Below are 14324 nucleotides of genomic sequence, written 5' to 3' on the forward strand. Positions count from 1 at the left end.
GTCATAGCAACTTATATTCCCATCGGCCAGGTGTGAATATTCATATTGCTCAACACAGCTTCAGAATTTGTTATTGCCAACTATAATTTAGGTATACAGGAATATGGCACTGTGGTTATAGCTTGCATTTTCTTAATTATTAACAAGGATGAACACCTTATTATCGGTTTATTAGACATTTGGATATCTCCTTTTCTGAAGGGCCTGTTCAAGACTTCTGCCCATTATTTTATTAGTGCAGGTAACATCTTATCTACAATAAGATTCAATATTCAAGACCTATACTGAGTCATGGATATATTCTCCTATGTTAACTTAAAAGCTTTATTGTTTTGCCTTTCAACTGCCATGCTCCCTGGGTCATAAATTAAGTGTTTGAATGCATGTGAATCTGTTTCTGGACTCCTGCGGCATTCCATTGATCAATTCAGTCTATCTTGGTGCCAATACTACACTGTCTTAATTATTATAGCTTTTGTTGACTTCCAGTAGAGAAGTTTTTCCAATTTATTTTTTTCTTTTTCAAGAGTCTCTTGCCTTTTCTTAGGCATTGACAAATATTTTAGCATCAGCTTGTCTAGTTTTTTGTTTTTGTTTTTTTTTTGGGGGGGGGGGCAGAGGACAAAGGGAGAGGAAGAGAAAGAGAGAGAATCTTAAGCAGGCTCCACACTCAGTACAGAGCCCAACACAAGGCTCGATCCCATGACCCTGGGATCATGACCTGAGCCAAAATCAAGAGTTGGTCGCTCAACCGACTGAGTCACCCACGCACCCCATCAGCTTGTCTAGTTGTTGTTTTTTTTTTTAATTTGCTGGGATTATATTAAATCTATAAGTCTGTTTCCAAAGAACTGACACACTGCAATATCCAATCTTCCAATCCTTGACCCAGTGTATCTTCTTCATTTATTTAGACTTCACTTAAAGTCACTCGATAAAGTTTTAGAATTTTTTTGTAAAGGTCTTTTATACATATTTTGTTAGACTTAAAATATATCTCCTATACTTTTTTTTTAGGATTTTATTTTTAAACAATCTCTACACCCAACATGGGGCTCCAACTCACAACCCTGAAATCAAGAGTCACATGCTCCACTGACTGAGCCAACCAGAAGTCCTACAGCTCCTATAGTCTGAAAAAAGAAATGATTTTTTAAATGATGTATAAAAATACATCATTTTTTTTTTTGATGAGACAACTAGAGTTTGGGATAACTCATATATCATTGGTATATAAAAGAATGAATATAAACATACTTAAAATTTTTCAATAAAACAAAGTTCATCAAAGTACAATTTCAGCTATATAATTTAGGTTTGGGGTTTGTTTGTTTTGTTTTTTAAATAATCTCTACTCCCAACTTGGGGCTTGAACTCAAAACCTTGAGATCGAGAGTCACACATTCCACTGGCACCCCATAATTTAGTTTTAATTCTAGAATTATCATTTTGTACTTATGTCATAGCTCACCTCAGCAGGTTTAATGTAGTTGAGAAACTTATATGTCACATAAACAAGTGGCCTAAACACCTACTGGTTGTAGGTCCTTATAGTTATCAATGTATGAAGTACTTACAATGCAGAATAATTTCATTCATCAACTTCAAGACAGGATGAATAAATAAGTAAGAGACTGAAATCTTGTTAATATACACACTGTTGTCTGGCATTGAGAACCCACACACCTTGCTCCTGGCCTTAGCTCCCACCACTCTTAAATCATTCGCTAAAATTGCCTCCTTTTTTTCCATTTGTAAAGTAGTTACAATATGGTTCTGTCAATGTCACACATTAAGGATGAAACATAAACAAATTCCTTAGAAAACAACTAAAATGGTTGGTCAAAAACACAAAGCAACATTTACTCAAAGGTGTTCCACCATCAGAAGGACTTGAGACTAAGGTTGCCTACAATCATGGATTGTACCAAGACTGAGAATAACCCCCAACAGATTGGCCTCAAAATCTTCAAGCAACGCTAAGAAGATGGTAGAGATTTGCACACAAAAATAAGAATTTTGAAGAAAATGGGGTGCCTGGGTAGCTCAATTGGTTAAGCATCTGACTCTTGATTTCGGCTCAGGTCATGATCTTACACTTCGTGAGATTGAACCCCACATCCAGCTCTGCACTGACAGCACAGAACCTGCTTGGCATTCTCTTTCTGCCCTCCCCCACTCATGCTCACACACTCTCTCCCTCTCTCTCAAAAACAAATAAACTTAAAAAAAATAATTTTGAAGGGAAGAAAACTTCAGAAATCACTTTGAATACCTTAATTACACTCACTGCTTTATTCCTCCAAACATTTAGAATCCAGTAAGTAAAAGGCATTCTTGTACCTCATTCTATATGACGAGGGCGGCAAAAAAGTATCCATCACTTCTAGGAATTTATAACATGTTTAGGAAACAAGACATAAGCACAAATAATTGCAGATTAATTACTCAATAAATGGTACTATTAATTACAAAGCAGTGCAAAAATCCTGTAGGACAGAGACAAAAGGATCACTTCCAAGTAACATGGTCAAATAGGGCCTCAGTGAAGAGAGACTATGTGCTTTCGACTTGCTCTAGCATAGAGGTTGGCAAACTACAGCCCAAGTGTGGCTCGACACCTATTTTTGGATATAACCTGTGTGCTAAGAATGGTTTCTACATTTTAAAAGAGTTGCAAAGACTTAGAAAAAAAAAGAGTATTTCATCATACATGAAAGTTATATTACATTACATTTCAGGGCCCATAAATAAAGTCTCATTGGAACACAGCCATGCTTTCACACGACAGGGGTGAAGGAATAGTTGTAACAGGGACCATATGGCCCACAAAACCACAAATATTTAGTCCCTGGTTCTTTACCAAAAAAACAAAAAAAATTACCAACCAACTGCTCTAGAAGGATGGATTGGAATTTGGTAGGCAGAACTGGAGGAGGAGGCTGGGTTGGGGGCAGGGGAGTGGGGATGTACAAGGAGAAGACAAACATTCCATTTGAGAAATGAAGGAGTGAAAACATGAAGGAAATCTCCAGAATACTGCAAGGACAGTGGGAAGACCAGTTTGGCTGAAGCAGAGGGTCCAAAATCGGCAAACAGATACTGACCCACTGATCACTATTTGCTTTGTTATTGAGCTGTTTATACTACCGTACTAATTAATGACAAGCATCCTCACACTGAGACTATGAGAGGGATACTATTATTATCCCCATTAACAATTAAGAAACTAGTCAAGACACCTGGGTAGCTCAGTTGGTTGAGCATCCGACTTCAGCTCAGATGATGATCTCACCACTTTTGAGTTCGAGCCCCGTGTCCAGCTCTGTGCTGACAGCTCAGAGTCTGGATACTGCTTCAGATTCTGTCTGTCTGTCTGTCTGTCTCTCTCTCTCTCTCTGTGCCCCTCCCTGGCTTGCGCTCTCTCTGTCTCTCTCTCAAATATAAATAAGCATTTTAAAAAATTAACAAACAATAGTAATTAAGAAACTAGCCAAATGATTTGATAAACTAAGTTTACAGATATTATGTAATGGACCCAAGATGAGTCAAGTGAATCTAGTCTATAAATCTAGGTTCTTTTCCCTGCAGAGCCCATGCTGTTCAATGCTACACCATATCAAACCTCCATACAGGGTAGTAAAAGGAAATATTTCTACAAAGGTAAGTTGGGGCAAAACTCTCAATGTTTTCAATTATAGGTGTAAAAGGGATATGATCTTATCTGTAGGCTATGACTCTTTTGTGTTTAAAAGGACAGTTACCCAGGGGCACCTGGGTGGCTCAGTTGGTTAAGCATCCAACTCTTGATCTCAGCTCAGGTCTTGATCTCGGGGTCGTGAGTTTAAGCCCCATGGTGGGCTCCACGCTCGGCATGAAGCCTACTTTAAAAAAAACAACAAACAAAACAAAACAAAAAGACAATTGTCCCATGAGCTGGTGGTCCAAAATGTTCCACAATTGAAATCAAATTATCATGGGCTTTTCCTAAGTCATAGGAGAAAAAGAACTGTGAGCTTGATTTTCTCAATTTCAAGTTTTGCCTAGAAATATTTCTTAAATCTTTGCAAAAGTGATTCATTATAAAAATCAATGAGTAAGTAGCAGACCAAGTTTGAGAAAATTCAGCTGATTATGCTTAGCTCAACTTTTTTTTAATGGATTATGTGCTCAACAGATTTCCATTTTATTATTTTAAGTTCAAATGATTAATTGAATACATTAATTCAACAGTTAACTCAATTATCTGGAGGTGGTTTTAAGATTTTCTTCAAAAGAATAATGTGTCTGAGAGAGCTATCATAAGCACTAAGAAAAAAATCAGACACATGTACACATTAGCAGTATCTATTAGATGAAACCATAGAAAGGAAAAGATAATACATTATCTTATTACTTACTCCATATTAAGTACTAAGTGTATGTAATAATACATATTAATTAATACATAGGTAATTACTTATTACAGCTTACTGCTTAGAAACACTCCCACCCCTATCAAACTAAGTCTAAAGCTGCACAGTTCAATAGAAATATCATATAAGCCATACATGCAAGCCACATATAATTTTAAATCTAGCTACATCTTTTAAAAGTTGAAACAGGTGAAATTAACTGCAATTATATATTTATTTAACCTAGTATATGCAACATATTATCATTTCAACATATAATCAGTATTTTAAGAGCACCTGGCTGGCTCAGTTGGAAGAGCATGGGACTCTTGATCTCCGGGTCATGAGTTCAAGCCCCACACTGGGTATAGACATTACTTAAAAATAAATAAATAGGGGCACCTGGGTGGCCCAGTCAGCTAAGTGTCTGACTCTTGGTTTCAGCTCAGGTCATGATCTCACGTTTGTGGGATAGAGCCCCAGGTTGGGCTCCATGCTTACAGCATGGAGCCTGTGTGGTATTCTCTCTCTCCCCCTCTAGCTGCCCCTCTCCCTCTCTCCCTCTCTTTCTGTCCCCCTCTCTCTCTCAAAAATAAATAAGTAAACTTAAAGAATTCTCTAAAAAAAAGAAATTTTTAAAAATACTAAACTTTATAGTATTTTATAAATTGAATTTTTTTCATACCGAATCTCAAAATCTAGCATGTATTTCACACTTACAGCACAAGCTAAATTTCAAGTGCTCCATAGCCACATACAGCTACTGGCTACCATGTTGGACGGCACAGATCTAAGGAATAGCTCTTTTCTTTTTTGAATAAATGTATTTATTTATTTTGTTTTTTAGAGGGGTGGGTGGTACATGGTGGGGAGAGGGACAGAGGAAGAGAGGTGGGGAGAGAGAGAGAGAATCCCAAGCTGAGTGTGGAGCCTGACACTAGGCTGCATCCAACGATCCCGGGATCATGACCTGAGCTAGAATAGAGTCGGTCGTTGAATCAACTGAGCCACCCAGGTGCCCGAGGAGCAGCCCTTCTAAAGATCACAACATGGAGCACCTGGGTGGCTCAGGAGATTGAACAACTGAGTCTTGATTTTAGAGCAGGTCCCAATCTCACAGTTGGTGGGTTCAAGCCCCGCATCAGGCTCTGCACTGACAGTGTGGAGCCTCCTTGGGATTCTCGCTCTCCCTCTCCCAAAAATAAATAAACATTAAAAAAATAAATTAAATATATATATATGTGTGTATGTGTGTGTGTGTGTGTGTATAAAGATCACAGCCGGAAGGAGGCTGTGGATCACAACCAGAGAGTCAGACCCAGAAAGTGAAGGATATGGGTCAAGAAAAGGAGCATGTAGCTCCAATATTCTAATGTTGAAATAAATGAGAGTTCAACTAGGAAATGAATAACAAACAATAATGGGCCATTTTAGCAGATAATGACCTTTCAGCAATGTACTGGAGGTTCTTAAAGTATTGTACAGTATTGACTTTATGATATTTGTTTCCTCTACATTGTAACTAGTCTTGCTATAATTGTGATTTGGAATTATCCATAATTTCTCCTCTCCCTCCCCATTTCCTCACCACCCCCACCAAGTAATCTCTAAACTATTTCAAAGTTATCAAAAACAAAAGATAAAAACAAACAAAAAAACTACTTCCAGGTGCTTTCCACAACCTGAACAAATTTAAAATCTACACAGGTAATGTGTAAGCCTCTGAAGGATTTGGATAAGGGAACTGGAAATAATGTTTCAGTACTAATAGTGAAGTATCAATGTCACAGAAGGTGCTGTAGGCAATAAACTGGAAAGGCACCTGTTCAGAATGTTCCACATAAATCTTGAAATAGGAATGTGGCTTTGAAAACAAAAAAAGACAGAGGCTAGATTTAGCAGTGATTTAAGTAAATCATGTAAACGGTAAAATGCCAGGAGAGAGAGAGGAAGGCTTCAACAGAGAAGAACCAAAATAATGAAGTCAGAGCTACCCTCTCACCCTCCTCCTCCCACACAATACCCAAGGAGAATTCCAGAGGTACCATTCAGCAAAGATTTGGTGGTAGCAAACGTTTCCTTTTTCTTTTCTTTTTTTTAATGTTTTATGTATTTTTCAGAGAGAGAGAGAGAGAGAGAGAGAGAGTGCAAATGGGGGAGGGGCAGAGAGAGAGGGGGACAGAGGATCTGAACCCAGCTCTGAGCTGACAGCAGAGAGCCTGAGGCAGGGCTGGACCCCCAGAACTGAGCCGCATCGGACTAAGGCACCCTGGAGCCCCCATTTCCTTTTTCTTAACTCACTGGGTCTTAAGATCTAGACACCAGATCAAATTCTTATTTGCTAATCTATTGAAGTACTTATGATAAATTTAGACAATAATCAGTAAATTCTGCCTGTAAAAACACATATAAATTGCTGGACAGGGTGTGTCTCCACTCTCTGGGCAAGAAGTAGGGTCGGAGATTATGTATTTTATGTGGTAATAGGTCAAAGTACATCAGCATTCAATTTTAAAACATACTCTCACTAAACCATTCAAACATTGCAAACAAGAGTTTCACCATTTATCGCTTTTACCAAATCAAAGTATGTAGTTACGATGTGTTGACTAGTGCTTAAAAGGTAAAATTAAGCAAGCCAAAGTGACAGCTCAGTATTTCTCAACTCTGATCAATTCTGCTTGTTATACAGACACTCATCCCATCAGGATACGTTTGTAAAAAGTAAAAGAAATCAAACGCTGTAATTCTTGCAGTTCAGAGGATTTCATGATGCCCCTTCAAGTAATGGGGAAAACTGCAAGTGGCAAATCATCAGTGAAGTCCTCAGGGTACCAATCTACATTAAAACAACGGAAACTAGATACAAAAACCACATATGCGATGCCAAGTTTGTAAAAATGTTTCATACACACACACAAAAGATTTGGAGCACACTAAAAATAGCAGCAGGGATTATCTCTGGTAATTTTACTTTTAGTTGTTATTTTACACTGTTCCTAGGTTTTCTGCATTTTCTACAATGATCACGTATTATTGTTAAAACTAGGGAGAAAAAATTTAGACAGGTGGAGTCTGAGGCAGTGCCAATCAACAGGATTATACTGGATTGACAGGGTATCCCTTATACCACGGTAATCTAAGAAGAAAGCATTCGGGGCCCATGCCTTGTCTGTAGTAGAATCTTGATTATATTCACGCGTACAATACAGATGCACACATTAATACTTGTGCTGCAAAACATTAGAAAACTAAAAAATGCTTCACTTAGAAAAACAGAAAGCAGTTTAATGCTCAAGGAATAAATCAATCTTAATTGATTCCTCTTAAGGAGTCTCAAGGTGGGAAAAATGTCTTGGTCGAAAATTTTAAAATGTAGACCGACGACTAAATTGTTCGCTTTAAAACGGCTCATTTGTCAAGTTCACCTCAATTCACGAAAAAAGTAAACGTAGAAGTAACTTTCTAAATATACCAGTTTGAATCAACACTGCTTGAAACAGGGCTTTGCCCCCAACAAAGGCAATTTTGTTTTCTGAATTGGACGGCAACATAGAAGTATGGTTCCTGAAGGTGCAAACTACTGAGGTGGGGGGGAGTGGGTGTGGAGTGCGGAGAAGAGCACCCAAAACAGTGTACCTTCCTGCCTTCAAAGAGCTTACTGCAAAAGGTGGAGTGATGACAAAGGACTGGGTCGGGCAGAGGCCACAGTACAGTCACGAGTGATTCTTTTGGTTTTTAATGAAGGTAAGTACTGTTGAGGACCAAGAATTTGGGGGGACAAGATTTGAACAGACGATGGCGCAGACTTAGGCACAGGGCTGAGCTGGGTGGGACTCGTCGCACACTAAATCCTCGATGACAGCACCACCAGCAGCCTTCCTTGTGCTTAAATGTACACAAACACTGTTTGAAAATTGAAATCCAACAAATCCTCCAAACAAGGCTAAACACGCCCGCACACAAAATTCAACAGCGCCGCGTTTTCATCTTACTTGGTAGAGTACCTAACACCTGGCTGCGGACTTAGAAATGCTTAAGGAAAGCTGATGACCGGCTGGAACTACACACAACCAACCCGCTCGCAAAGGGCCTCGGGCTCACGCCTTTGCACGCAACACCCGGCGCAGGTTGACCTCGGCCTGCGCCCTGCCCACCCCGGGACGCTGTTTACCGAGACTGACCCAAACGTGCCATCCCCACGCCCCTCCAAGCCCGGCCTCCCCGGGTCCCGGCGACGCCAGCTTGTAAATGTGGGACTGGGGGTGACCAGCAATCAATGGCAGGTGGGTGGCGCGGCCTCACGAGACAAAGCGGGGCGCCCCAGCCGCGGGAGCCCTCCATCACGCGGGCCGACCGCCCGCTTGGCCCCGAGGCCCGGACCGCGCCGCCACCCCCGCGCCGCCCCCCGGGTATCGGGCCGGCGGAGACCGCCCGCCGCACCCCGAGCGGCCGCCGCACCCCGAGCGCCGGCCCAACCGCCGCCGCAGGAGCGCGCAGGGCGCCCAACTGCCGTCCCGGCCCAACCAACGCGGGCAGGGGAGGAGAGGTGCGCGCGGCCGGCGGAGCGTGCGAGCCACTCGGGGGTCGCAGAGGGGAGGCTGCGCGCGGGGAAGGCAGGGGCCAAGAGGCGCCGAAGCCATCGCTGAACGCAGCGCCAGGAGGGGCTCCTTTAGGGGGTTTTGCCCCTTTCCCCTTAGAAGGTGCAGATGGTTTGACCCCCCACCCCGAGTGAGGTGCCTTGTCCCAGCCCCGGCTGGACTGTACCATCGGGCGGTGCCGCCGGGATTTCTCCCCCCCACCACCACCATCAGTTTCCCCCCCCCACCCGGGTCCGCGGTCGGTTGGCCCCGGCCGGGCTCTGAGACGCGGAAAGAGCTTGGCGCCATTTTGGGTGGGACTAAGCAAAGACGAAACACCCTCCCAGTCGATGGGGTACTCTGGACGCTGGCTTATCCGGTTCCCTTAATCCTTTAGGTACTTACACGACGTTGGGTGAGGGGAGCTGGAAGATCAGCGGGTCCCCGATCCTCTCTCCCTAGGGGTGATGGAAATCAAACCCCCCCCGCCACCTCCAGGTGGTTCTTCCCGCCGCAGAGTGGGAGCAGCATAAAAGGCGGGGCCTTATTAGCATAATCTGCCTGGCAACCTGATCTCGACGTCATATGATTGGTTGAACTCCGTAAACCCCATGCCCTGCTTAGAGACGAGTAATGCTGGGGCGAACTGACAGGCCCAGATTTAAGACTCATGACGAAGATCCTGAGACGCTTATTCAGGCGGCAGAGAAAGCCAAAAGGAGATTCACACAATGGCCCAATGACTGAAGGCCTCTTTATTTCGTGCTCTGCTGTTCATTTAAAACCCAATCAAAGAGCGGGTCTCAGTCAGCGCTCGCTTGCGTTTGTACTCTCAGCCAATCAGAAAAGCCGACTCTTAGGATTCAGGGTCAAGCCGGCCCTGAGGGTCCCGTGGCCGCGGAGGTGGGGAAACGTTCAACCTCGGTGGCCGGATTAGACGGGTTGGAGTGCTCTTCGGGGCCGAGCCAGCCCCCCGCACCCGAGGTGCTCGGTGTGCTGAGCAGCCGCACCAGGGGATGTGGCGGGGGGAGCGCGCCGCCGGCTTACGGGCGTGCTCCTGCTTGGCGCCCTCACACAGTTTTGCACCTGAAGCCGACCTGCCTGCGGAGGCTCAGCTGTACGGATGCTACGCGCCAACGCCGAAGGCGGCGCGGGCCTCGACCGGTGGTCAAGCGCCTTCCTGGGCCTCGGGCTCTAGCCTCCCGGAGTGCAGCGCGACCCGAGCGCCGCTCCTCCTGGGGCTGATGGCGCCACCACCTCTGACCGCGCGACTGCGTCTTTGCTCAGTCCTTGCCCAACCCTGGAGCCCCTCACTGCATCTCTCCTTTACCCTTTCGCATTCTGAAAAAGGAAATTATTTTCAGAAACACGAAATATTATCCAACACTGATGACCGGCAACTCAATCACTCATTTCTTAACCTCAGGCTTCCACATCCTACCATCCCTTAAAATTGCCTCCCTAAAGGGCAGCCAAGTGCACAGAAATGAGCCCAAGCTTTGGAGCAAGACGCCCAGCCCTCGTTACACACCCTGAATAAGAATGGCAACTAAATCTCGAAAAAACTTTGAACCTTGGAACCTTCAGGGAGTGTTCCCTTCCAAGACATCTACCTTGCTACATTGTTTTGAAGACAGATTTACATGTAAAAGTACCTCCCACGCTGGAACTCAAACGAATAGAGGGTGTTAATGACGATAAGACATACAAAACTGCTAAACTAATTGGCTAACCAAGAAGGGGAAGAAAGCACAACTAAGCAAAAGACTTGAGACTGGAAAACACCCACTGGTGGGGAGGGGAATCTGTAAAATTCATTCAGCAATGTCCTCCTCACTGTTTCGTTTATTAAAAACAAAAACGAAAAAAAAAAAACTGGAAACAAAGTGGAAAGAAGAACATAGTGTTTTTCAAGCTTCAAGACAGTTGATTACCTTGTAAGGTAGACCATGACTAGACCATGTCTTGTTCCTCCACAGAGATGGAGGTCACGCTGGATTTAGAATTCAGCGATCCTTAAACACTTGAATTTAATTGAGAAGAAAGCGTAATCTGGGGCCTGATAAGGCGGATGCTAGTAACTCTTCAGTGGACAGACACTTGGAAGCAGTTGCCTTAACAATGATTGTATTGGTTAAAAGAGTCACTCCAGTGTTCCCCTTTAGTGCTGTAAGCAGACAAACAATGCCAGAGACTCGACAGGTCCGCTCTTTTATCTCTTGACCTCTAGAGAAAACTTTCCCCATTTTGAGATTTGACATTACATGCCCCTTAATGGATTACAATGGTCCCAACTGAGGTCTGCTGACCAGAAATAACACCGAGGAATCCAAAAGAGGAAATTGCCATGAGGAATGGGGCCATCTGGACTGCAAAGCACCAGTTACCCTCACAGACTTGGAGAAATGATCTGAAACTTTAGAGTGCACACATATTAAAGGGAGACACCACCCCAGAGATTTTTTTTATTCCGAAGGCCTTGAGTGAAACTCAGGACTCTGCATTTCATATAAATTTTTAATTTTAAATTTACACTCAGTAAAATTCACCCCTTTTGGCATGTATTTATTGAATATGTACTGTATGTAGTAGAGGCATCAGAAGAAAATTAACAAGATAATTCCAGGCAATGATAAGTACTGTGAAGAAACTAAAGCAGGAAAAAGCAAAGGAGAGGGAAATGCTGACAATTTAAATAGAGTGTCAAAAATGTCTTTTCTAAAATACTAACGTTTGAGCTGAGACTAGAATAATGGGGGAAGGGCAGAGGGGGGAAGGCAGCCATTCAAATTCACAACACAGGAAACAACAGATGTTGACAAGGATGTGGAGAAAGGGGAACCCTCTTACACGCTGGTGGGAATGCAAACTGAGCACCCACTCTGGAAAACAGTAAGGAGGTTCCTCAAGAAGTTAAAAATAGAACTACCCTACAATTCAGCAATTGCGCTACTAGGCATTAACCCAAAGGATACAAAAATACAGATCTGAAGAGGTACATGCACCCCAATGTTTATAGCAGCACTATCAACAAAAACCAAATTATGGAAAGAGCCCAAATGTCCATTGACCGATGAATGGATGCAGAAGAAGTGGAATACAGAGAGAGAGAGAGAGAGAGAGAGAGATGCAATAGAATATTACTCAGCCATAAAAAAGAATATCTTGCCATTTGCAATGACATGGATGGAGTTAGAGAGTATTATGCTAAGCAAAATAAGTTTGTCAGAGAAAGACAAATACCATATGATTTCACTCATATGTGGAATTAAGAAACGTAACAGATGAACATAGGGGAATAAAAGAGAGAGAGGCAAACCATAAAACAGATTCAACTGCAAAGAACACTGAGGATTTTAGGGTTGCTGGAGGGGAGTTGTGAGGGAGGATGGGCTAAACGGTGATGCATATTAAGGAGGGCACCTGTGGTGATGAACACTGGGTGTTGTAAGTGACGAATCACTAAATCCTACATCTGAAACTAATATTACACTGTATGTTAATTAACTAGAATTTAGATAAAAACTTGGAGGAAGGAAACAAAAGCCATCCTTGCTAAGATCTTGGAGAACATTCCAGTCTGAGAAAATGGCAAACGTAAAAACATAAGAGGAAAAAAAAAAAAGGCATGGTGTGCACATATTGATTCATTCCCCCACTGAATTAGTATTCATTGAATGCTTATGATATGCCAGGCAATGTCCTAGGTGCTTTGGGATTTGTCAACACTGTAAACAAAAGGAAAAACTCGACACAAAAATCCCTGCCTTTATGGAGCTTTCACTCTATCACACTAATAACAGTAAGAAAGCGAGGTAGCTGGAATCCAAAACAAGGGGGACAGTGATACAAGAAAACTTGGAGAGACAGCAAGAGCCAGGTACATCATACAAAGCTTTGAAGGCTGTGGTATTGACATTGTTATTGTATTCTATGTGCAGTTTAAAGTAATTGGAGGTTAGGGGGCTCCTGGGTGGCTCCATCGGTTGAGTGGCTGACTTGGGCTCAGGTCATGATCTTGCGGTCTGTGAGTTCCAGCCCCCGCGTTGGGCTCTGTGCTGACAGCTCAGAGCTTGGAACCTGCTTTGGATTCTGTGTCTGCCTCACTCTCTGCCCCTCCCCAGCTCACGCTCTGTCTCTCTCTGTCAAGAATAAATAAGCATTAAAAATAAAGTAGTTGGAGGCTTTCAGGAGGGGTATAACTTTTAAACATTTTTTAAAGATAATTCTGGTGCTCTCGGGAGCTTACTTTGTTGGTGAGAAGGCAGGAAGTGAGAGACAGGGTAGTTAGAGGTCTGTTGCAGTATACTCTAAGAAATGCTGGAGATCTTGACTGAAGTAGAAGTAGTGTAGATGGGAGACGTTTGTGGACACGAGATATATTTTGGAGGGAAAGCCACAGAACTTGCAAGTAGATAAGATAATGGAACAGAGTGGGGGGTTTCTGTGATGACAAGAGAATGATCAAGAATGACTTGAAAAGGGGCACCTGGGTGGCTCAATCAATTAAGCCTCGACTTCGGCTCAGGTTATCAGGCCATGATCTCCTGGCTCGTGGGTTTGAGGCCCACATTGGGCTTTCTGCTGTCAGTACAGAGCTGGCTTCAGATCCTCTGTCTCCCTCTCTCTGTCCCTCCCCCCACTCTCCCTCTCTCAAAAATAAACATTAAAAAAGAAAAAAAAGAATGGCTTGAAAAAGACTTAAAAAGAAAGAAAAATTGAGAATTGGGTGACCAAGTAAATGTCGATGGCTTCACAGAAATTGGGAAGATTGGGAGAGAAATGGTCAAAAAATCCAGTATTCCCTTGTAGTCATGTTACATTTGAAGTATATATTTTAAAACCCAACTGGTCATATTGTACTGACAGTTGGAATTCAAGGAGAGATCAGGGCTATGACACAATTTCAGGATTCATCAGACTATAAATTGTATTTAAATACATAAGGTTGAGGGCATCTGGGTGACTCAGTTGGTTGAGCATCTGACATCAGCTGGGGTCATGATCTCACAGTTTGTGAGTTTGAGCCCCGCATCGGGCTTGTTGCTATCAGCACAGAGCCCGCTTCAGATCTTCTGTTCCCCTCTCTCTCTGTCCCTATCCCAGTCACACTCTCTCTCTATCAAAAATAAATAGAACATTAAAAAAAAATTTTTTTTAATACATAAGGTTGGGGCACCTGGCTGGCTCAGTAAGTGGAACATGCAATTATTGATACCAGGGTTATGAGTTCAAGCCAACATTGGGCATAGAGTCTACTTAAAAAATTTAAGTACGTAAGGTTATGTGAAGTCTAATTAGATAGATAGGTCATCTAATAAGGCTTAGGTGAAGAAGAGAGTATCTGTGC

General features: G+C 42.8%; 1 protein-coding gene across 4 annotated transcripts in view; it reads right to left on the bottom strand.

Moving 5' to 3' along the window:
- Window positions 1–11626, bottom strand: part of PRDM10 (PR/SET domain 10) — a 103164-nt gene extending 91538 nt beyond the window's left edge. The window contains exon 1 of one of the 4 annotated variants that reach the window (XM_043579821.1): window positions 9380–11626. The gene's annotated coding sequence lies outside the window, so the exon portion shown is untranslated. The remainder of the gene's footprint in view (window positions 1–9379) is intronic. The other 3 variants (XM_043579822.1, XM_043579819.1, XM_043579820.1) reach the window with 3 other exon arrangements.
- Between the last annotated feature and the right edge of the window lie 2698 nt (window positions 11627–14324).

The sequence above is a fragment of the Prionailurus bengalensis genome, chromosome D1 (assembly GCF_016509475.1).
Source record: "Prionailurus bengalensis isolate Pbe53 chromosome D1, Fcat_Pben_1.1_paternal_pri, whole genome shotgun sequence".
Lineage (NCBI taxonomy): Eukaryota > Metazoa > Chordata > Mammalia > Carnivora > Felidae > Prionailurus > Prionailurus bengalensis.